The sequence below is a fragment of the Triticum aestivum genome, chromosome 2D (genome assembly GCF_018294505.1).
Source record: "Triticum aestivum cultivar Chinese Spring chromosome 2D, IWGSC CS RefSeq v2.1, whole genome shotgun sequence".
Lineage (NCBI taxonomy): Eukaryota > Viridiplantae > Streptophyta > Magnoliopsida > Poales > Poaceae > Triticum > Triticum aestivum.
This window is the reverse complement of record NC_057799.1, coordinates 226,509,214-226,535,349: the sequence shown is the minus strand read 5'-3', so window position 1 is coordinate 226,535,349 and position 26,136 is coordinate 226,509,214.

The following is a 26,136-nucleotide window of genomic DNA, read 5'->3' as shown; positions in this document are numbered from 1 at the left end:
TTAGTAGTTATGCCACCCAATCCGCCGTTATGTTTTATCGGCATTCATGTAATAAATTGTTGAGCAGTCCTTGCTCAACCTTGTATTATATTCAGTACTCCTGGTATTTTTCTTCCGTGACCAAGATATTGTCTACCAGTGAGAAGGAATTCTTCTTTACTGGTCCGTAAAAGGGATTGGTCTCTCAATAAATATTTTATTGAAAAACCGGTCGTGACACAAAGGTACTCAGCAAGTCTTACAACAGATCCTACTATACATGTACATTCTCAAGAAGGTAGTGGAGTTATTGCAGCAAGCTAGCTTTGACTCTTGGCTAAGCTATCCTACGAGACACCACTTGTAAAATAGTTTTCGCACACGAGTCCACTAATCACCATCTCAATACTCCACCGTGGATCCTCCCTCGTCATCCAACGAGAGAGCCATCCGCGGTACTCACACTTATCTTGAGGCTTTTAGTAGTATCCATTTACTTGTCTATGAACTGCATAAGTGACCAAGTAGTCCTTTACTGCGGACGCGGCTATTCGAATAGTTTTATACCCTGCAGGGGTGTACTTCGTCACACATGCTCTCACCACTTACCGTCGTTACACGACATGTACTCGGCAACCTTCAAGCGGAAGCCCAACGTGGTTGTCGGCCACAGCCTACCTAAACACCCGAGTCTCTAGTCCAGGTTTATCGCCTATTCAGGTTCCATCCGCAGGGAGTCCAGCCGAGGTTTCCACATACGGCCCCGAACGATGTGTGCAGGGTTCCCGAGACACCAAACGGGCGACTCGGTACACCGGGCCATGAGCCTACCGCATCACAGCCCACCCCTCGGGTCAGCGCTGTCCACGGCCTCCAGCTTACTACAAACACCAGAAACTACGTGCAACTCCTGGACAGAGGACAAGGGTGATTAAGAAGCCGAGGGGGTCCATTGGTTTCAGGCCCAATACGTGGTAGTAGCTGAATCTTGAATCACGCATACAGATCTCAGTTCTTAGGGACGGTCTCAATGAAACAACCCACCATGTACTCCTACATGGCCTCTCATCGATACCTTTACCAAAACGTATTCAACACCTCACTCTCATTACCGACACATGCTTTCACTCTAGTTCATCACCCTGATGAGCCAGACCTGACACGACTCTAAGCGTAGCAAGTATAGCATTGTAGGAACACAACATGGCTCAATCAACTCCTACACATGCTAGTGGGTTTCATCTAGTTACTATGGCAATGACAGGTCATGCAAAGGAAAGTGGGTTCAAATACCGCAACACACAGCAGTTTGAATCGCGTTGTCTTAATGCAGTAAATGAGAGCAGAAGCGAGAAGATGGGTTTGTATCGAAATGCTCAGTGGGTTGCTTGCCTGACGGAGTGGTGGTGGAATACTGCCCTTCAGTTGGATACTCGTGAATATCCTCAGAGGCAGAACCTACCACGAAGAACACATCGAAGCACAATCAACACCAAGCAAAGTGCAACAATATGATGCATGCATGAGACATGGCAAAATGAATGTATTGGGCTAATGCAACTAAGACCAGATGGGTTTGGACTATTTTGAATCAAAGATTCAAATTCCAAGTTCATAAGTGGCCCTTATTAGTGCTTTATCTTGTTCTGCATTAAACAGCAAGTTAATTTGCTTAAACATGCATGAAACCAGTACAGATGGATAGAATGGATTTTTCTGATCATTTTTCATATATAAATCTTTTAATTCTGAGCTATAGATTATTTTCTATGATTTTTTGAAGTTTGTGGTATTTTCTGGAATTTCCTGTATAGAAATAATTCCAGTAATTAAATTGTTTATTACGTCAGCAGTGTGTCATGATGACGTCAGCGGTCAACGGGGTGGTCCAGGTCAAACCTGACGTGTGGGTCACCTGTGTCAGTGTCACTGTTAGTTAGTTAAACTAATTAGAATTAATTTAACTCTAACTCAGGTTAATTAGCAGGCGGGCGCCACCGTCAGTCACTCTGGGGAGTCAAACCCGTGGTCAAACCACGCTGACTCGCCGGCGTTTAGCCGCCGGCGACGTCCAGATGCGGCGGAGGCTGCGGGATTCCTCCTCCGGCGACCAAAGGGGCGGCGGAGGGCACCTACGCGTAGCTGGGAGCAACCCGCGTCGATTGGTGGTGGAGGTGAAGCTCGGGGTCGCCGGAAATGACGCCGGCGACGAGCTGTGCGGCTGCCGGGGTACGGGTGAGGTTGGACCCGTCGTTGTGGTGCTCTTGGAGGCTCAAGGCCAGGTCCTACGTGGCCTACGTGACGAGGTGAACTCGTTGGGCATGGTGGCGTGCCCGTTGGGTGGCCGGAGCATCGTCGGCGACGAGCTCGGCGGCGGCGCGTGCGGTGCTGCTTGTTGCGGTTGAGGCAGAGGGCGGCAGCAAAAATGAGAGGAAGGGGAAGGGGCAGAAGCTCACGGCAAAGACGATGAGCTAGGCGGCGCTGTCGGGGACGAACTGCCGCGGTGGTGACGGCGAAGGGGATCTCCGGCGGTGGGCAGTGAAGGCGAGGTCGGAGCAGTGGCTTCGGGGCAAGCGAGCGCTCGGGGCCCGACCTGCTCGAAGGAGAAGGCAACGGCGGAGCTGCTGGACACGGTCAGGTGACGCGGAGACGGCGGTGGCTACGGCTACGTCGGCTAGGTGGCAGCGGCTGCGTCGGCCATGGTGGAGGGAGGCGAGGGAGAGGTGCAGGGGCGAATGGAGGTGTCCAGGGGCTCGGGGGCGCGACGTGGAGGTCGTCCAGCTCATCCACGGGCGAAGCGGCAAGCAGGTGGCGCCGTGGCGAGCTCGCGCACGCCGGCATCACCTCTCTGCCTGCTCTGGCGGGAGGAACCAGCTGACTGGCGCGGGCTAGCACAGTGCTGGGCCGGCCAGTGGGCTGCCAGGTAAGATTCTCTCCCTCTCTTTATTTTGTTTTGTTTTTCCTATTTTTCTGCAGGTGTAGGGCTTTATTAAAAATACTAAAACGTTTCCAAAAATCCTGCAAATAATTGTGGGCTCTGTTGGGATTATTCCTAACAGCCCTCACTTAAATCCAGAATTATTTGGGCATTTGAATTATTCTATAGCATTTAAATGCCCAAATGCAAATAGATAAAGGATTAATCCAGTGACCTTATGTGTCCTAGAAAATTGTGATCCCATTTTGTCAGAGGTCCTAACCCAAGACAAAAAGGGAGGACTTTTTAGAAGGGCATTTCAGGTGCATTGAAAATAATTTTACTAAACCCTAGTTGTTTTCAGAGGGGGTGCTGGGGTTTCTGTCATCCCCATTTCAAGTTTCTGGTAAAAGTAAACATGATGCAACACTCTAATGCATGAACTAGCTAGGATGTGACAACTCACCCCCACTCAAAATAATCTCGTCCCGAGATTTAGGATCCGTTGGGAAGAAGGTGGGGTACTCAAGTCGAAGACGATCCTCCCTTTCCCAAGTAGCTTCTTTCTCGGAATGGTGTGACCATTGAACCTTGAGAAACTTGATGTTTTGGCGTCGAGTGGTACGCTCGGCTTGATCAAGGATTCGAACGGTATATTCCCGATATGTGAGATTATCTTGGAGATCAAGTGTTTCGTGGTCCACTCCACGGATAGGATACGTGGAAAACATCATGAACTCTGGAAAGATGCGGAGGTAGTTCCAATGGGTAGGCAACTTCTCCTCGCTTGGTAAGAATGCGAAAGGGTCCAATGTAACGAGGAGCCAATTTGCCTTTGATACTGAATCGATGGGTTCCCTTTAAAGGAGTAACCCAAAGGTAGGCCTTCTCATCAACCTCAAAAGTCATAGCCTTATGTTTGCGGTCATATTGGCTCTTTTGACGAGATTGGGCTGATTTCAATTTCTCACGAATAACGTGAACCTGCTCTTCTGCTTCCTGAATCATATCCGGGCCAAAGAGTTGTCTTTCCCCAGTTTCTGACCAGTTAAGAGGCGTTCGACATTTTCGTCCATAGAGAACCTCGAAAGGAGCTTTGCCCAAGTAGCTTGATAACTATTGTTATAAGCGAACTCGGCGAATGGAAGTCATTTCTCCCAGTCCATGCCGAAAGAGATGACAGAAGCTCGGAGCATATCCTCCAGAATTTGATTAACTCGTTCTACCTGACCACTTGATTGAGGGTGGAAGGCGGTGCTAAAGGAGAGACGAGTTCCCATAGCATTTTGGAAACTTTCCCAAAATCGAGAGGTGAAGAGAATTCCACGGTCTGAGTTAATTTCCAATGGAACACCATGAAGAGACACTATTTGGGAGATGTACAAGTCAGCTAGCTGGCTAGCGGTTATACTCTCACGAACAGGTAGGAAGTGGGCTACTTTGGAAAGATGATCGACAACAACGAAGATAGCATTATTCCCTCTCTTTGTCCTGGGAAACCCGGTAATGAAATCCATACCGACTTTATCCCATTTCCATTCAGGAATAGCCAAAGGTTGAAGGGTGCCAGCAGGCCGTTGATGCTCTGCTTTAACACGACGACAGACGTCACAATTAGCAATGTATTGAGCAATTTCTCTCTTCATCCTAGTCCACCAAAACCTCTGGCGTAGGTCTTGATACATTTTAGTACTACCGGGATGAATGGTGAGAGGAGATTCATGAGCTTCCTTAAGGATCAAACGCCTCAGGTTGCGTACCTTGGGAATTACTAGACGGTCTCCAAAGAACACAACACCTTGGTCATCAACGGAGAAACAATCCGCGACTCCTTTCTTGATGTTTCTCTTAATACGGGAGATTCCCGGATCTACCTTCTGAGCTTTGATGATCTGATCCGTAAGGGTAGGTTTCGCCACCAGGGTGGATAGAAATCCTCGAGGAACAATGTGAAGGTTAAGCTTACAGAATTCCTCGTGGAGGAGTGGTTGACTTTGTTGTAACATCAAGTTGTTACAATAAGATTTACGACTTAGCACATCAGCCATGACGTTGGCTTTGCCCGGGGTGTAAGTTATTCCTAAGTCGTAATCTGTGATCAACTCGATCCAACGTCTTTGCCTGAGATTCAAATCCGGTTGGGTGAAAATGTATTTTAGACTTTGGTGATCGGTGAAGATCTCGCAACGATTACCGAGAAGGTAATGTCGCCATGTTTTGAGTGCATGGACTACGGCTGCAAGCTCTAGATCATGTGTGGGATAATTATCCTCATGTGGACGCAACTGTCGAGAAGCGTAGGCAATCACATGACGATCTTGCATGAGTATGCAACCTAGTCCTTGTCGCGAGGCGTCGCAATAGATAACAAAGTCCTTAGAAAAATCTGGTGGTATGAGTACGGGAGCAGATGTCAGGCGTCTTTTCAGTTCCTGAAAGCTGAACTCGCACTGCGGGGTCCACTCGAACTTTTTATCTTTCTTGAGGAGTTCAGTTAGAGGTTTAGCAACCTTGGAGAAATTCTCGACGAAGCGGCGACAGTAGCTCGCTAAGCCAAGGAAACTCCGAACTTGCTTGACCGATTCAGGTGGAGTCCAGTCAAGGACGGCTTGAACTCGCTCGGGATTGACAGCAATACCCTTACCAGAGATTACATGGCCTAGATAGGTCACTTCTGGCAACCAGAATTCACACAGAGAATTTAGCATAAAGGCGATGCTCTCGAAGTTTCGTCAATACTAGTCTTAGATGCTCGGCATGTTCTTCCTCATTCTTGGAGTAGATGAGTATATCATCGAGGTATACCACGACGAATTTATCCAAATACTCCATGAAGATCGAGTTCATTAACCGAGAGAAGGTGGCTGGAGCATTGGTTAAACCGAAAGACATGACGGTGTACTCGTATTGGCCATAACGAGTAACAAAGGCCGTTCTAGGAATGTCCCCGTTCTTGATTTTGGTTTGATGGTAGCCCAACCTCAAATCCATTTTAGAGAAGACTGAGGATCCAGCGAGCTGGTCATACAGATCGTTGATCCTGGGGAGCGGATACTTGTTCTTGATAGTGACTAGGTTGAAAGGTCGGTAATCTACAACCATACGATCCGTACCATCCTTCTTCTTGACGAAGAGGACGGGGCAAGCCCATGGAGAAGAACTAGGACGGATGAAACCCTTTTTCAAGGACTCATCGAGTTGTTTCTTAAGCTCGGCTAGCTCTAGGGATGCCATCTTATAGGGTCTTCTAGAGATTGGGACGGTTCCTGGAACAAGGTCTATCACGAACTCAACATCCCTGTCAGGTGGGATACCTGGCAGTTCTTCTAGGAAGACATCCGGGAAGTCACGGACTACCGAAACATCTTCAAGGTCTGGAAGAGGGTTGGCATTTAATGAGTAAAGCTGACGCTTAGACACTCGGGTCAAAACATTGACTGTCTTGCCCGACGGATGGGTGAGTTGAACAGTTCTAGTAGAGCAATCAATCTTAGCATAATGGGCTGACATCCAGTCCATACCCAAGATGATGTTTATGTCCGAGGACTTGAGAGCTATTAGTGATGCAAGGAAGACCAATCTGTCGAGAAGAATCCATGGCTAATCCTAGAGGTTTGCCATCTAGAACCAGGAGTTTGAATTTCCATGGAGGTGGGCGTGTCACTAAATGTGGTGTGGTGCAATCGAGCATAGCTCTCAGAGATAAATGAATGAGATGCTCCAGTATCGAAAAGAACAGTTGCCGGATGGCAATTAACAAGGAGCGTACCAAGGACGACGTTGGGATCCTCATGAGTTTCTTCAGCTGAAACATAGTTGACATGGCCACGTGCAGTGGTGGCTGGCTTGGCGTAGTAAGTCTTTCCTGCTGGCTTACCACGGCCAACGGACTGTCCAGGTTGATTGGGGTTGTTCCGGGGGCACTCGCGCAAATAGTGACCCATTTCTCCACACTTGAAGCATGTCACAACATTGGGGCGTGGAGCAGCATTAGCAGCGGGGCCACCATAGACCTTGGGCGGTGCATATTGCTGGTTGGGGCGAGGTGCCTCAAAAGATGGCCTCGGAGTGAACCTAGGTGGCAGAGCAGTGTTTGGAATCCAGACCCGGCGCTTCTGAGATCCGGAGCCAGATGAGGAACCAAAATCACGAGAGTGCTTGCGTGAAGCGTCATAGTCAGTCTGACCTGTCTCAGCACTGATGGCCTTATTGACCAACTTCTGGAAGGAGGTTCACTCGTGCAGATGAAGATCACGGCGAAGCTCGGGGCTAAGTCCCTTGCGGAACCTTGCCTGCTTCTTGGCGTCGGTGGATACCTCTTCAGGAGCATAGCGTGCTAAATTTCCAAACTCACGGCTGTATGCATCCACAGTCAGTCTGCCTTGGGTGAAGTTGCAGAATTCTTCCCGCTTACGATCTATGAGACCCTCCAGAATGTGATGCTCATGGAAAGCCTCACTGAATTCAGCCCAAGTAGTGATTTGGCCGGCTGGGTGCATAGCCTCAAAGTTTTCCCACCAAAGGCTAGCAGGGCCTTCGAGGTGATAGGCAGCGTAGGTAACCTTATCAGCTTCGGCTACGTTAGCAGAACGTAGCTTATGGGTGATGCTGCGAAGCCAATCATCCGCATCGAGGGGCTCGACGGAATGGTTAACTTTCGGTGGGTACAACTTGATAAAGTCATTGATGGACACCAAGTCGTTCCTTTGATGGCGTGCAGTATTCTGCTCAATTCGCTCTAGCAAGCGGTTAGTCTCACGCTTGTTTCTTTCCGCCTCCAGCATGACTTCAGCCAGAGAAGGCGGTTGAGGCAGATTCTCCCCCCTAACTGCATTGGCTTCACCCTGCGCCTGGACAGTAGGGTTGTTGCGGGTGTTGACCATCCTAGGAGAAACAAGACAACGGTTTAGACAAGGATGGCTAAATCTTGGCAGGGAAATGCGGAATGTAATGGATAACACGGAATGCAGAGATGATCATCAGTATGACATGGTAATATAGCAACTGACATACATATACCAACGGTCATACACACCATACATAGTTTAGTACAAGTCCAGGCTAGAGTACACCTACGATGAAAGACGATACATCTCATCAGAGGCATTCCGAGCTCCTATACATTACTTTTCTACACCTCCGGAACGTGATACACACCAAGTCGTATCCCACAAGACACGCAGGACTGTGGAGAATACAACTGTTACAATACTAGTGAAACTACTACCAACTCAGACGTCTCCGTAGTAATCTTCATAGAAATCACCACCATGTCCTGGGAGCTGAACATGATCTTCTGGAAACAGTCGGTCCTGTGGAGCTTGCGGTCCATAAGGACTCGGGTGTGGCCTTGGTCCAACAAACGGTGGAAGACGGGGTCCACGAGGAGGGATGATGCCTCCTACATCACGCCATTCCATACAATCTGGCAGACCAGACCGCACGGGGTACAAGTCCCTCATGTCCATATACCCAGCCTGCACGGCAGGTGCAAACCGTGTCAGAGTGGCCTAGTGATCAGAACGAGCATTAAAGAGCTCCATTTGCAAGGCACGATTCTCACGGTCCTTGTCCTCCAGCATCTGGGTGGTGGTGCGGAGTAGTGAATCCTCATGGGTAGGATCGCAGTAAATAGCCTGATAGGACCCTTGTGCCCCAGGGAGTGATGCTGGCATATAGCGGAAGTCAGTGTTCTGAAGGAAGGCAGTTCTGGCTCGTATGATAGTCATCATCGAGTAAGCTGTGTCCTGCACGGACATCTCGATGGTAACCCCAAGTCCATAAGAGCAATGGAGGGGTTCAGTGGCTCCAGGATAGGAAGGGTAAATCCTGACTGTGCAAAGATATTGACTTTGATTAAAGTCTCGAAACTACTCCTCGACGGTATACTCGGGATACCATCGATAGCCTGTCTCAACCATCACTCGGACTAGCATGGCCGTGTGACCAGGTACATCGAGGCACCGGGTCAAACGAACCACTTGATTCTGGGAACGGGTGGCCATCTGAAAGCATGAAATAATGCAAGGCATTAGAATTTCTAAGAGAATTCGGACAGCATAACGGTTGTAAATGCTCGGAAAAAGATTTGAGACATTCACAACAGTTTGCAAAACCACTCAACAACATCATATCAAGGTTCTGGTTCAACCGACAACAAACTAAAGGTAGTAGAAACTGAACTGAAGCATGGAACCAACAATCCTATAAGTTACTACGGATTAGTAACACGTGAACCTGATAGAGAAAAGATAGCCTAGTCCTTAACCCACGTAGAATGGGAAGAGAAAGACTCAGATCAGAGGGCATAAGGTAAAGGAGTAAAAGCGCCTTACGTTCCCTCCCACAATCAATCCCCCAACATATAACTAAAGCATTTCTAGACTCGACATCGACCAGTTTGGCTTAACGCACCTACAGGCAGTCCGACTCTGATACCAACGCTGTTAGGACCCCCGATTCTAAGTCACACCGATCTAGCCTGTAACACCTCATATCACTTTGCGGCCTCACGCACGGTACTCCCACGGGTGTCGCCTTACCATGGCCCGGGACCGTTTGCGCCTTTTGGCTCACGTATATGACAATGTCGCTAGCATCCATATGACAAAGAACCCGGGCCGACATGGCTAGTCGTGAACCCAAAGCGGCACTAACGTATGGGGACAGGCATTCATGAATCAACATCGAACGTGTCGGTCAGTAGCGTGTGAATCCGGGCTGTAGCACTGGGCTAACAGGACTCCGGGAACCCGGGCTGTAGCAGGCTAGGCAGGACTCCGGATGTCACCGCGTGACATTTCCCCGAAGGGACAGACACAGGAACGATGTGAAGCACATGCCGGTCAGTCAAGTGTCTACAGCACTAGTGCTGGGCTAGCAGGACTCCGGTGAACCGGGCTGTAGCGGACTACTATGGCTCATGGAGGCACTAGACTACATTTCCCCATAAGAGAGGCTGCCAAGGATAAACAACTAGATTGTCGGATCCCACACATACCAAGCACTTCAATCATACACACAATATGCTCGATATGTGTAAATACAACATGGCATCACAACAAAACTCTACAACTCAAGTACTTTATTTAAAGGGCTCCGGAGAGCCATACATAACATGTTCATACAGATAGGGGTCACATAACCCGACACTCAAGTCATACAAACATACAAGCACATGCGGAAGCAAACTTGTCTGGGTACAGACACTAGAAAGAAAGAAGGCTTGACGAAGCCTGTCTATCTACGTAGGCCCTTCACAAGCTCAGATCACCACCTGGGTGGCAAGTCACTCGTCAACGTCGAGATCTACATAGAACCCATCGGAAGGGGCGGTGTTGTCGTCTGAAAACAGTAATTGAAGCAACATGAGTACAAAGGTACTCAGCAAGTCTTACAACAGATCCTACTATACATGTACATTCTCAAGAAGGTAGTGGAGTTATTGCAGCAAGCCAGCTTTGACTCTTGGCTAAGCTATCCTACGAGACACCACTTGTAAAATAGTTTTCGCACACGAGTCCACTAATCACCATCACAATACTCCACCGTGGACCCTCCCTCGTCATCCCACGAGAGAGCCATCCGCGGTACTCACACTTATCTTCAGGCTTTTAGTAGTATCCATTTACTTGTCTATGAACTGCATAAGCGACCAAGTAGTCCATTACCGCGGACGCGGCTATTCGAATAGTTTTATACCCTGCAGGGGTGTACTTCGTCACACACGCTCTCACCACTTACCGTCGTTACAGGACATGTACTCGGCAACCTTCAAGCGGAAGCCCAACGTGGGTGTCGGCCACAGCCTACCTAAACACTCGAGTCTCTAGTCCAGGTTTATCGCCTATTCAGGTTCCATCCGCAGGGAGTCCGGCCGAGGTTTCCACATACGGCCCCGAACGATGTGTGCAGGGTTCCCGAGACACCAAACGGGCGACTCGGTACACCGGGCCACGAGCCTACCGCATCACAGCCCACCCCTCGGGTCAGCGCTGTCCACGGCCTCCAGCTTACTACAAACACCAGAAACTACGTGCAACTCCTGGACAGAGGACAAGGGTGATTAAGAAGCCGAGGGGGTCCATTGGTTTCGGGCCCAATGCGTGGTAGTAGCTGAATCTTAAATCACGGATACAGATCTCAGTTCTTAGGGATGGTCTCAATGAAACAACCCACCATGTACTCCTACATGGCCTCTCATCGATACCTTTACCAAAACGTATTCAACACCTCACTCTCATTACCGACACATGCTTTCACTCTAGTTCATCACCCTGATGAGCCAGACCTGACACGACTCTAAGCGTAGCAAGCATAGCATTGTAGGAACACAACATGGCTCAATCAACTCCTACACATGTGTCAGGACCCCGATTCCAAGTCACATCGATCTAGCCGGTAACACCTCATATCACTTTGTGGCCTCACGCACGGTATTCCCACGTGTGTCGCCTTACCATGGCCCGGGACCGTTTGCTTCTTTTGGCTCACGTATATGATAGTGTCGCTAGCATCCATATGACAGAGAACCCGGGCCGACATGACTAGTCATGAACCCAAAGTGGCACTAACTTACGGGGACAGGCATACATGAATCAACATCGAGCATGTCGGTCAGCAGCGTGCGAATCCGGGCTGTAGCACTGGGCTAACAGGACTCCGGTGAACCGGGCTGTAGCAGGCTAGGCAGGACTCCGGATGTCACCGCGTGACGTTCCCCCGAAGGGACAGACACAGGAACGAAGTGAATGACATGCCGGCCAGTCAAGTGTTCCGGAGCAGTAGTGCTGGGCTAGCATGACTCCGGTGAACCGTGCTGTAGCGGACTACTATGGCTCATCGAAGCACAAGACTACATTTCCCCATAAGAGAGGCTACCAAGGATAAACAACTAGGTTGTCGGATCCCACACATACCAAGCATTTCAATCATACACACAATATGGTCGATATGTGCAAATACAACATGGCATCACAACAAGACTCTACGACTCAGAGTATTTATTCATTAGGCTCCGAAGAGCGAGATATTACAAACAAAGGTCTCATGACCCAACATTCAGAGCATACAAGTCAAAGCACATGCGGAAGCTTAACATGTCTGAGTACAGACATCTATAAATGAAAGAGGCTGAGAAGCCTGACTATCTACCAGATCCTGCCGAGGGCACAAGATCGTAGCTGAGGTAACAAGCTAAACGTCGAAGTCCACACGGAACTACTAGTGAGGCTGACGTCTCTCTGCAAAACATAAAATAAGCAAACGTGAGTACAAATGTACCCAGCAAGACTTACATCAGAACTATCTACATATGCATCGGTATCAACAAAGGGGGTGGTGGAGTTGAACTGCAGCAAGCCAGCTTTGACTCGGTGGCTATCCTGAACTACGACTGCAAGTAACTCTTTTGAGGTGGCGCACACGACTCCACATATTCACCATATCAATACACCACTATGGATCTGCTCCCGTCTCCCTACGAGAACGCCATCCATAGCACTCACGCTTATCTTGCGCATTTTAGAGAATCCACTTTCACTTGTCTATGAACTGTTATAGGCAACCCAGAAGTCCTTTACCACGGACACGGCTATTCGAATAGATCATATTAACCCTGTAGGGGTGTACTTCGTCACACATGCTCTCGCCACTTACCACCATGTACACGTCGTGTACCTCGGAAACCTCCAAGCGGAAGCCTGGCGAGGGAGTCGGCCACGACCTGACTAACCACACAAGTCTCTCGTCCAGGTTTATCGCCTATTCGGGTTCCATCCGCAAGGTGATCCGGCCGGGGTGTCGTTCACGGCCCCAAACGATGTGTGCAGGGTTCCAAGCCCACCAAACGGGCGACGCTTGGCATACCCGGCCCCGGTGCCTAGTCTGTCCCAAGCCCACCTGTACCGGGTGCCACTTGGTAGACTACTAACACTACCTACAAACACCAGAAACTAGTTGCAACTCCTGGACAGAGATCATGTTGATTAATAAGTCGAGAGGGGCACTTAAGCATTCCAATGTGTGGTAGTAACTGTTCATGGATCACAAACACAGAACTCAGTTCCTGAGGACGGCTTCAATGAGACAACCCACCATGTACTCCTACATGGCCTCTCACCGCTACCTTTACCAAATCGTGTTCACACACTTAGCTCTCCCACAGTAGGACATGTTCACAACTTTCCAATTCATTCCCGATGAATCAGACCTGACACAACTCTAAGCAATAGCAGGCACGACAACAAGTATGAATGAGTAGGCACATCAGGGCTCAAACAACTCCTACTCATGCTAGTGGGTTTCATCTATTTACTGTGGCAATGACAGGTCATGCGGAGGATAAAGGGGTTCAGCTACCGCAGCAAGTAACAGATGAATCGTTGTTGTCCTAATGCAGTAAAAGAGAGCAGGAGCGAGAGAGTGGGATTGTATCAGAATGAGCAAGGGGGTTTTTCTTGCCTGGCACTTCTGAAGATAACATTGAGTCTTCATTAGTGTCAACGATCACAGCGTCGGAGCAGCGTCTACCGAGAGGGGACAATTACCGGCAAACAAGGAAGAGCACAATCAATGCAATGCACAATATGATGCATGATCATGACATGGCAATATGATGTGTTTTGGGCTTATGCAACAGAAAGTCATTTTGATTGAAGTGGAATTCAAAGCTAGATCAAATTCCAACTCCAAGTCTATTTTCAAATTTGTCCTAATCATGTTTCATCCTAAACAGTGAAGTTAACTTGATCAAACATGCATGAAAATCGTACAGATGGAAAGATTGGAGTTTTCTGATCATTTCATATATATATTATTTCATTTGGAGTTACGGTTGAATTACTATGATTTTTAGAAGTTTAGGCAATTTTTTGGATTTTCCTGTATAAAAATAATTCCAGTAATTAAATTAATGCGTCAGCATTAAGTCATGCTGGCGTCAGCTGGTCAACAGGACCGTCCAGGTCAAACCTGACAGGTGTGGCCCACCTGTCATTGACTCAGTGCTAACCAGGGTTTCGTTAAATCCTAACTAAAGTAATTAGAAGGGCTGGGGCCCACAGTCAGCGAGTCAGTGGGTTAGCTAAAATTTAATTAGCATCTAAACTAAATTAGCAGGGCCTCGGGCCCACATGTTAATGACCCAGGGGGGTCAAACCCTGGTCAACTCGGTCAAACCTGCCGGCGACTCGACGCCGGCGAGGCCAGACGCGGCGGGGCACCTCGGGTTTTGCCTACAGGGCACGGCTTGCGACACGGTTGGGTTCTACGGCGAGCTGGGGCTCGTGCGCATCCAGCGGTGGTAGTGAGAGGGCGCGAGGTGGTCTGTAGCGGCGGCAGTGGCGAGTTGGGCGGCGGCCGGAGCTCTGGCGTCCACGGAATCGACGACACGGCGTGCGGGAGGACCAGCGTTTTGTACCTACGTGATCTACAAGAACTCACAAACCCAACGGAGGCACGCACGAGACCAAATGGCCACCGGAGCCTCGTCGGCGACGAGCTCGTGCGGCGGCGGGTTTCGGTCTCTGGCGGAGCCACGGCTACAGCATGCGAATGGAGCGCAGAAGAGGGGGGTTCGGGTCAGTGGCTCACGGCGAGTCGGACGAGCAGGTCGGCAAGCTCGGAGACGGTCCGGAGCGGGCGGTGCGGCAAAGGCGATCTCCGGCGGCCGGAGGTTGAAGAAGAGCTCGGGTCGTCGCTTGGGGCGTTCGGCGTCGCGTGCGTCGACGGAGGTGGCGATGGCGATGAGGCGGAGCTTGGGGGCGCGTCGGAGAGGCAAGGGGGTGGCGGTGGGCGCGGTGGCAGTGGGCGGCGGCGACGGACACGTTCGGGTCTGAGGTGCGGAGCGAGAGAGAGGAGGGGAACGGGGATGCGAGCGAGAAGGTGGGTCTTGGGAACGTGCGTGGCGTCCCTAGCCAGCTCCAGGCGGTCGGCGGCAAGCAGGAGGAGGCATGGCGCCTCGCGCGCGCGTGCGCTGTCCCGCCTCTGCCTACTGGCAGAGGTTGGGGATGACTGGCACCAGGCCAGATGGGCTGAGCCAGCACAGGTGAGGCCCAGGTGGGTGGCCCAGTGGCCTTCTCTCTCTCTCTTACTTAATTGTTTTTCTATTTTTCTGTAAGTTTGTTGCATTATTAAAAATACTTAGGCATCTCCTAAAATCACCAAAATGCACATGGCCACTGTTTAGAATTTATATGGCATGGAACATTTTAGTTTGGAATTATTTGAGCACTTGAAATATTTAATAGCATTCAAATGCCCAAATGCAAATAGAGTATGATTTAATCGAGAGCCCAAATATGTCATGGAAAAATGTGCATCACCTCTGGTTACTGTTTCCAGAATTTTCCAAGAATGATGAACATTTTTGAAAGCCATTTGGATTTACTGGAAATATTTTGGTTGAACCTAGTGAATTCCTTTAATGCTAGGGTTTAGGCAATCCCATTTCAAGTTTCTTTCAAAGTTTAAACATGATGCACACATGAAGTTAGCCTAGTGCAATGTCAGAAGCTAGGGATGTGACAACATGCTAGTGGGTTTCATCTAGTTACTGTGGCAATGACAGGTCATGCAAAGGAAAGTGGGTTCAACTACCGCAACACATAGCAGTTTGAATCGCGCTGTCTTTATCCAGTAAATGAGAGCAGAAGCAAGAAGATGGGTTTGTATCAAAATGATCAATGGGTTGCTTGCCTGACGGAGTGGTGGTGGAATACTGCCCTTCAGTTGGATACTCGTGAATATCCTCGGAGGCAGAACCTACCACGAAGAACACATCGAAGCACAATCAACACCAAGCAAAGTGCAACAATATGATGCATGCATGAGACATGGAAAAATGAATGTATTGGGCTAATGCAACTAAGACCAGATGGGTTTGGACTATTTTGAATCAAAGATTCAAATTCCAAGTTCATAAGTGGCCCTTATTAGTGCTTTATCTTGTTCTGCATTAAACAGCAGGTTAATTTTCTTAAACATGCATGAAACCAGTACAGATGGATAGAATGTATTTTTCTGATCATTTTTCATATATAAATCTTTTCATTCTGAGCTATAGATTATTTTCTATGATTTTTTGAAGTTTGTGGTATTTTCTGGAATTTCCTGTATAGAAATAATTCCAGTAATTAAATTGTTTATTACGTCAGCAGTGTGTCATGATGATGTCAGTGGTCAACGGGGCGGTCCAGGTCAAACCTGACGTATGGGTCCCCTGTGTCAGTGTCACTGTTAGTTAGTTAAACTAATTAGAATTAATTTAACTCTAACTCAGGTTAATTAGCAGGCGGGCCCCACTGTCAGTCACTCTGGGGAGTCAAACCCGTGGTCAAACCACGCTGACTCGCCGGTGTTTAGCCGCCGGCGACGTCCAGACGTGGCGGAGGCTGCGGGATTCCTCCTCCGGCGACCAAAGGGGCGGTGGAGGGCACCTACGCGTAGCTGGGAGCAACCCGCGTCGATTGGTGGTGGAGGTGAAGCTCGGGGTCGCCGGAAATGACGCCGACGATGAGCTGTGAGGCTGCCGGGTTACGGGTGAGGTCGGACCCGTCGTTGTGGTGCTCTTGGAGGCTCAACGCCAGGTCCTACGTGGCCTACGTGACGAGGTGAACTTGTTGGGCATGGTGGCGTTCCCGTTGGGTGGCCGGAGCATCGTCGGCGACGAGCTCGGCGGTGGCGCGTGCGGTGCTACTTGTTGCGGTCGAGGCAGAGGGCGACAGCAAGAATGAGAGGAAGGGGAAGGGGCAGAAGCTCACGGCAAAGACGATGAGCTGGGCGGCACTGTCGGGGACGAACTGTTGCGGTGGTGACGGCGAAGGGGATCTCCGGCGGTGGGCGGTGAAGGCGAGGTCGGAGCAGTGGCTTCGGGGCAAGCGAGCGCTCGGGGCCCGACCTGCTCGAAGGAGAAGGCGATGGCGGAGCTGCTGGACACGGTCAGGTGACGCGGAGACGGCGGTGGCTATCGCTACGTCAGCGAGGTGGCAGCGGCTGCGTCGGCCATGGTGGAGGGAGGCGAGGGAGAGGTGCAGGGGGCGAATGGAGGTGTCCAGGGGCTCGGGGGCGTGACGTGGAGGTCGTCCAGCTCGTCCACGGGCGAAGCGGCAAGCAGGTGGCGCCGTGGCGAGCTCGCGCACGCCGGCGTCACCTCTCTGCCTGCTCTGGCGGGAGGAAGCAGCTGACTGGCGCGGGCCAGCACAGTGCTGGGCCGGCCAGTGGGCTGCCAGGTAAGATTCTCTCCCTCTCTTTATTCTATTTTGTTTTTCCTATTTTTCTGCAGGTGTAGGGCTTTATTAAAAATACTAAAGCGTTTCCAAAAATCCTGCAAATAATTGTGGGCTCTGTTGGGATTGTTCCTAACAGCCCTCACTTAAATCCAGAATTATTTGGGCATTTGAATTATTCTATAGCATTTAAATGCCCAAATGCAAATAGATAAAGGATTAATCCAGTGACCTTATGTGTCCTAGAAAATTGTGATCCCATTTTGTCAGAGGTCCTAACCAAAGACAAAAAGGGAGGACTTTTTAGAAGGGCATTTCAGGTGCATTGAAAATAATTTTACTAAACCCTAGTCGTTTTCAGAGGGGGTGCTGGGGTTTCTGTCATCCCCATTTCAAGTTTCTGGTAAAAGTAAACATGATGCAACACTCTAATGCATGAACTAGCTAGGATGTGACACACCGCGTCTAACGGTATCTGCGCGTGCAGGATGAACACCGTGCGGCGGACTGCTAGGTCCGATAACACAGTCGGCGGTGAGTGGAGGTGTCTATTCGCAACACATGCAAACCCTAGTGACAGCGCCGAAGCGATCTACCGCATGAGTGTGCTGCACCTCCACTTTATATAGGCGTCCATCGCGGGCTCAACACTTGGGCCTCGCACGGACCCTAAAGCCCATAAGTCCACTCGGCCACAATCCGTACAGCTCGGATCACATCAGACCAGTGTCGTCGGATCCGACCTTGCAGGTTCCTTCCCTTAAGCGCGCGACCCCTTAGGTTCAAGTCGGCTTGGTCGCAGTTCGGATCACCTCCGAACTGCACAGTTGGTGTCGGGACCCCGATTCCAAGTCACACCGATCTAGCCTGTAACACCTCATATCACTTTGCGGCCTCACGCACGGTACCCCCACGGGTGTCGCCTTACCATGGCCCGGGACCGTTTGCGCCTTTTGGCTCACGTATATGACAATGTCGCTAGCATCCATATGACAGAGAACCCGGGCCGACATGGCTAGTCGTGAACCCAAAGCGGCACTAACGTATGGGGACAGGCATACCTGAATCAACATCGAACGTGTCGGTCAGCAGCGTGCGAATCCGGGCTGTAGCACTGGGCTAACAGGACTCCGGGAACCCGGGCTGTAGCAGGCTAGGCAGGACTCCGGATGTCACCGCGTGACATTTCCCCGAAGGGACAGACACAGGAACGATATGAAACACATGCCGGCCAGTCAAGTGTTCCGGAGCAGTAGTGCTGGGCTAGCAGGACTCCGGTGAACCGGGCTGTAGCGGACTACTATGGCTCATGGGAGCACAAGACTACATTTCCCCATAGGAGAGGCTACCAAGGATAAACAACTAGGTTGTCGGATCCCACACATACCAAGCATTTCAATCATACACACAATATGCTCGATATGTGCAAATACAACATGGCATCACAACAAGACTCTACGACTCAGAGTATTTATTCATTAGGCTCCGAAGAGCCAGATATTACAAACATGGGTCTCATGACCCAACATTCAGAGCATACAAGTCAAAGCACATGCGGAAGCTTAACATGTCTGAGTACAGACATCTACAAATGAAAAAGGCTGAGAAGCCTGACTATCTACCAGATCCTGCCGAGGGCACAAGATCGTAGCTGAGGTATCAAGCTAAACGTCGAAGTCCACACGGAACTACTAGCGAGACTGACGTCTCTCTGCAAAACATAAAATAAGCAAACGTGAGTACAAATGTACCCAGCAAGACTTACATCAGAACTATCTACATATGCATCGGTATCAACAAAGGGGGTGGTGGAGTTTAACTGCAGCAAGCCAGCTTTGACTCGGTGGCTATCCTAACTACGACTGCAAGCAACTCTTTTGAGGTGGCGCACACGAGTCCACATATTCACCAAATCAATACTCCACTATGGACCCGCTCCCGTCTCCCTACGAGAACGCCATCCATAGCACTCACGCTTATCTTGCGCATTTTAGAGTATCCACTTTCACTTGTCTATGAACTGTTATAGGCAACCCAGAAGTCCATTTCCGCGGACACGGCTATTCGAATAGATGATGTTAACCCTGCAGGGGTGTACTTCGTCACACACGCTCTCGCCACTTACCACCATGTACACGTCGTGTACCTCGGCAACCTTCAAGCGGAAGCCTGGCGAGGGAGTCGGCCACAGCCTACCTAAACACTCAAGTCTCTAGTCCAGGTTTATCGCCTATTCAGGTTCCATCCGCAGGGAGTCCGGCCGAGGTTTCCACATACGGCCCCGAACGATGTGTGCAGGGTTCCCGAGACACCAAACGGGCGCCCGGTACACCGTGCCACGTGCCTACCGCATCACAGCCCACCCCTCCGGTCAGCGCTGTCCACGGCCTCCAGCATACTACAAACACCAGAAACTACTTGCAACTCCTGGACAGAGGACAAGGGTGATTAAGAAGCCGAGAGGGTCCATTGGTTTCGGGCCCAATGCGTGGTAGTAACTGTATCATGGATCACAAACACAGAACTCAGTTCCTGAGGACGGCTTCAATGAGACAACCCACCATGTACTCCTACATGGCCTCTCACCGCTACCTTTACCAAATCGTGTTCACACACTTAGCTCACACACAGTAGGACATGTTCATCACCATTCCAATTCATCCCCGATGAATCAGACCCGACTCAACTCTAAGCAGTAGCAGGCATGACAAACAGGCATGAATGAGTAGGCACATCAGGGCTCAAACAACTCCTACTCATGCTAGTGGGTTTCATCTATTTACTGTGGCAATGACAGGTCATGCAGAGGATAAGGGGTTCAACTACCGCAGCATGTAACAGTTGAATCGTTGTTGTCCTAATGCAGTAAAGAGAGCAGGAGCGAGAGAGTGGGATTGTATCGGAATGAACAAGGGGTTATGCTTGCCTGGCACTTCTGAAGATATTATAGTTCTTCATCGGTGTCATCGAACTCATCGTCGGAATCACGGCTATCGAGAGGGGACAATCACCGGCAAACAAGGAAGAACACAATCAATGCAATGCACAATATGATGCATGATCATGACATGGCAATATGACGTGATTTGGCCTAATGCAACTAGCAACAGAAAGGTTTGGGTTGATTTGAACTCAAGGTTCAAATTCAAATTCAAACTATGAATTCAAATAGTGCATTATCATGTTTTCACCTATACAGCAGGTATAACTTAGTTTGACATGCATGAAAATGATACAGATGGATAGATTGCATTTTTCTGATAATTTTTCATATATAAATTATTTCATTCTGAGCTACGGTTGATTTTATATGATTTTTAGAAGTTTATACTATTTTCTGGAATTTCCTGATTAAAAATAAATCCAGAAAATGTAATACTGCGTCAGCCTGACGTCATCACTGCGTCAGCGAGTCAACGGCTGGCCAGGGTCAAACCTGACCCGTGGGACCTGCCTGTCAGTCTCTCAGTGCCTAATTAAGTTTAGGTTTTAAACTAAACTAACTTTTAACAGGGGCTGGCCCCACACGTCAGTGGGTCAGGGGGGAAGTCAAACCCCGGTCAAGCAGGGTCAAACCCACCGGCGTCGTGACGCCGGCGAGGCCAGACGCGGCGGGGCACTCGGGCGCGGGCTGTGGTGCCCCGTTCGCAGCGTGGCTGGGCTCGTTCGAGAGCCCAGACCAGCGCGCGTCGGGCGGTGGCGCCAGTCGGGCCTGGGGTGGCCGGAGGCGATGGCGAGGAGCTCGACCGCGGCGGCCGGAGCTCGGGCGCACTCGGGAACGGGGCTGCGGTGGCCGTGGAGTGGCGTGCTTAGCTCCTACGGCACCTACGCGGCGCGGTGAGTACGTGGGTGTGCTCGGTTGGGAGCTATGACGACTGTGGCCACGGCGGCGAGAAGCTCGGGCGGCGGCGTGGTTCGGTGCTCGTGGGGAACGGTGCTACGGCAACCAAACGGGGAGCAGGGTTAGGAGGGAAATGACCGGGTGCTCACCGCGGTCACGAAGAGGTTCTCGGCGAGCTCGGGGAGGCACGGACGGCGTCGGAATTTGGCGGCGGCGATGCACGGCTGTGCGCGGAGACGACGGGTCGATGGCGAGGCGACAGGGCGTCCGGCGATGCTCGCGTTGAGGGGAAGCTTCAAGGCGTCGAGGCGGAGCTCGTGGACTCATCGGCGGGGCGAGGGGTGGCCGGTGGCCACGGCAACGGCGACGGTGGCGACGGCTCCGTTCGGTGGTGCTGCGGGGAGAGAGACAGGGGAGGGGAGGAAGTGCAGCGAGTGAGGGAGAAGTGAGAGGGGGTCGGGGAGGTGCCGTGGCACTCGTGGAGGCGTCCAGAAGCGGCGGAAGCAGGAGGTGGCCTCGCGCGCGGCGACCACACGCCCGGCGTCCCTCTGGCGTCCTTCTGGCGCGAGGTGGGAGACGGTGGCGGCTCTGGTGGGCTGGGCCAGCTCCTGGGCCGTGGTGGGGCGCCAGGTATGTCCAGGTGAGGGGCCCAGTGGCCTTCTCTCTCTCTCTTACTTAATTGTTTCTGTTTTCTAGTTTAATTTGTTTTGTTTTGATTTAGTAAAATACTAAACCATTTTATAAAATCCTGGAAATAATTAGGGGTGCTGTCTGAATTATTCCAGTGACCCATAACAATTTCCAACATTTTTGGAGCACCTAAAATGTATATAGCATTTAAATAGCTCCAATTCAAATATGTTTGAATTAATTTCAAAGACCATAAATGCCTTGGAAAAATGTGCATGACCTCTGGTAAAGGTTTTAACCTTTTTCCATAAATAATGAACATTTTTGAAGGGCATTTTGGGTTTAATGAAAATATTTTTATTTTGAACCTAGTTGAATTCATTTGGTGCTAGGGTTTGGTCATCCCCAATTCAAATTCATTTGAATTAGACATGATGACATGAATGCTTTCATGCAACTAACTACAAGCAATTCTAGGGCTGTGACAACTCACCCCCACTAAACAAGAATCTCGTCCCGAGATTCAAGACGTGAGGTAAGAAGACAGAGGGACACAAGCTAACACCATCTTCATGATCCAATTGCTCTTCGCGAAGATGTTGATCCGTTGCTTCAATTAATGTTGACGTCTTTGCTTTCGAGATCTTCATCCAACACGATGACGACAAGGGAAAACTCTATAGAAATCGATCTCCTTAAAGATCGAGCAACTCACGATCAACTCACGGAATGCGACGTTGAGTATCTCTTGAGCTGAGACTCAACACATACATCGAGAGAGGGATGAAGTGAAACAGAGAACGAAGATTCAAGTTGATAAACACAATTCCACGCTGAATAAGACGGTGCATGGTTTCAAAGTAGCGAGGAGATAATTGCCATGACTCCATAACGAGGCACCTTAGGGAAGGTGGCTCGTAGAAATATTCCCTGAAGTGGCAAAAAGAATTACTTTTGATATAAATATCATTGAAACTCTTTATGCCAGCCTAAGGCAATCACAATCGATCGTTCGAAAGAATTCAAAAGAATGGCACACTCAATTTGGAAAGGAAACTATGGTTATAGAACAACTCGGCAAATGGAAGGCATATTCCAGTTGATACCAAGGATATAACCGAGTGACTGAGCGTGCTTTCAAGAACTTGAGCATTTCCATATACATCAAGGTTTTACCAACATCCATGTCGAGGATCCTGGCAACACATCATACTACCATGATGAACGGTGATGGAGGATGCAGGTGCAAAGGAGGACAACACTTTCTCAGATTTCACCTTAGCGAAGCCAAGGGAACAAAATCTGGATGATCGACCGAGAGACATTTAGCACTCCGCTTCTAATGTTCTCCTTGATGTTCTAGCGTAACCCATTAGATGTGGTTGGTATCTTGAACATCAAGTAGTAGGTCGGACTTCGGGTGCGCAGGAATCCATAGGGAATAACTAGTGGAATAAATCCTAGGAAATCCTTATGGGGAGGTGGCCAACTTCCTCAATCAAGATACTACAATAATAGGCCTTCCGGCTGGATGTGTTGGCCACGACATCCACTTTACCGGTTATCGAGAGGGCAATATTATAATTCTTGGGAAATGTTCCAACCATCATATCTGCCTGAGATTCAGATCTAGTTGGTTTCAGTCTAGAAACCAGGTCTAGTTGGTTCATCAAGTCTAGAAAGAAAATTAAGGTTTGCAACACAAATCGACGAGAAGACGTTGCAAGATTCTCAGGGGATGAACTACGATAGCAAGCTCCAAAACATGAGCTGGTTCTGCTACATACATGTGAGCACGTTGTCCCAGACAAGCATGATCACATGGTAGTCTTATAATAAAACACTACCGAGTTCTGGTTGGGAACCATCAACGAGGATATCGAAGTCCTTTCATAAGTCCGGATTAGCTCTTATGAAGGAACTCCTTTTCCTTAAACAAGTCAGTTAGTGGCTTGGTGTGCTAGGATACATATAGAATGAAGGTTGCAAGTCTCCAAACCACGGTATACTTCGCACATATGCATGACTGACTTGGGATGATTCCAGAGGAAGCAAAACAACTTTCTCGAATTCACGGCGGCAACTTGCATCTAATGCACATGAATTAGAGTAAGTCACTTCTTTCATCCAACATATGCTTCATGACGGAACACGAAGATAATGCTTATAAAGTTTCCAATACTAGCTGGATGTTCAACACGAGTCATGGAGAAGGTAGCAGTGTTGCTGATGGGCTCAACAACATTTCATCCAGGTTTCCATGGAGATGGAATTCCATAATTATGTGAACAAGTGATAGCATTGGTCAGACCCAAAAGATATAATGGTGTATGCTCGAGGGATCAACCACGAGTAAGACAACATTATGAACATCGTTGGTTCTGATTTGACTTGATGATAGCCCATACTCAAATCAAAGTCTTAATATGAGAATAGGTCCAACAACTGATCACAGGGACCAATCGATGAAGATATCATCTATCTTCAACACACACAAAAAGATATCCCTTAGTGATAAACTAAGTCAGATAAGCTTTTATCTTCCAACTCTCCAAGTTGTTGTTTTGCTTAACCAACTAGCTCAGGGGTATCCAGCACGGATTCTTGGAGAAGGGGTGGTTTACAAGAGACCCACTTGATCACGAACTCAACATAGCGGTCAGGTGGCAACCTGGTGACACTTCCGAGAAGATATTCGGAACATCACGAACCACCGATATGTTACTAAGCTCGAGAACGATCTTGCTTTTCAGAGCAAGACGATATGACCGAATAAGCAAGGACTGACACTATCCTAACTCATTGATCGAAAAGTGCACCAGGAATAAGGACTGGGTAGCACGATCAACCTTAGGATGTGATTCAGTAACCAACACGCTAAGGATGAAATTATTGTCCTTTAACTACCAAGCAACGGAGTTGCTAGGAGTATAGATTTCACACATCATAGTTCACCTGTCGGCATTCCGGTCGTGACGACACGGAACTGAGGAATGAGCAATGATGGCGAGAAGTATCACTGCGTTAAGAATTCGTGAGAGATGGTGCAATTCCTACAATATTCTCGACATAAAGGGGGTAATACTCGAAGGTAGAACAGAACAAAAGCTGGTTAGGCATTTGATCTGCGGAATACAACTACTTTGACCCAATCCCAGAGATGGACGAGGTACTGGAGTTTGTTTCTCCTAGTCATTCCGGATTAGAATGGCTTGACAGACCACAGGAATAATAGGCATCGATAACACAAATGCACAATTACTCCTGACTATCAATTGATAGACGAGGGCCAGAAAATAACTAAAGAGGGACAACCCAAAGGAACATATGTTTTTTTCTGAGTTGTGGATGCATGGATTAGTATGTCGAACCAAGTCCAACAAGTTTCTTCTAGATAACCCATGCAGAAAGGGTAGGACTGGCAGAGTCACAATATGAATGGAGTACTCCTCAAGAGCGCCCTGGTTGTGATCTTTTGGTTCAAACGAACTCCTGCCAAGAATGGTTCATGGTATTTGGAAGAACGATATACCACGGACCTCGAAGACTATCACAAAGGTTACTAATAACCTAAAGGAACTAGCAAACACTATCAACAGGAGGTAAGTGGAGTGAATCTTGGGCTCAAGAACCCAGAAGTAGAATGCCTACTAACTAGATGGCATCACGGGATGCTTTCGAGAATAATGGCCAGAATCTGCACACTGGGAATACAAGCATAGCTAGCTTACTAGGTAATCTTCTAAGACACCTAGGGTCGTAATAATAACTCCAACATATATGTCAAGGCAACAGAGTACCTCAACTCAACGATTAGTGTGGTTAATCTGGCCCAAAGGAACATCGAGAACGGAAAGAAGGGATTGCAAATGCATCGGACTATTTAGAAACCTGGGATGACTTGGACAGCATAACGGCTGTAAATGCTCAAAGGATTTGAGACATCCTGCAAAAATGGTGGCATAACCACTTAGAAGCACAATATCAAGGTTCCGAGACCAACTATGAACACACGGAAGTAGTAGAAACTGAACTGGGGCTTAAATCCATCAATCCTAAGAGTCTACGGATTAGTAACACGTGATCCTGATAGAAAGATGAGAAGCCTAGTTCTTAATCCCCGTAGAAGAGAAGAGGGTGACTCAGATCAGAAGGGCATAAGGTAAAGGAGTAAAAAGAGCCTTACGTTCCCTTCCACAATCAATTCCCTTATATAACTAAAGCATTTCTAGACTCAACTTCGACCAGTTTGGCTTCGTAAACCTACAGGCAGTCAGGCTCTGATACCAACGCTGTCGGGACCCCGATTCCAAGTCACACCGATCTAGCCTGTAACACCTCATATCACTTTGCGGCCTCACGCACGGTACCCCCACGGGTGTCGCCTTACCATGGCCCGGGACCGTTTGCGCCTTTTGGCTCACGTATATGACAATGTCGCTAGCATCCATATGACAGAGAACCCGGGCCGACATGGCTAGTCGTGAACCCAAAGCGGCACTAACGTATGGGGACAGGCATACCTGAATCAACATCGAACGTGT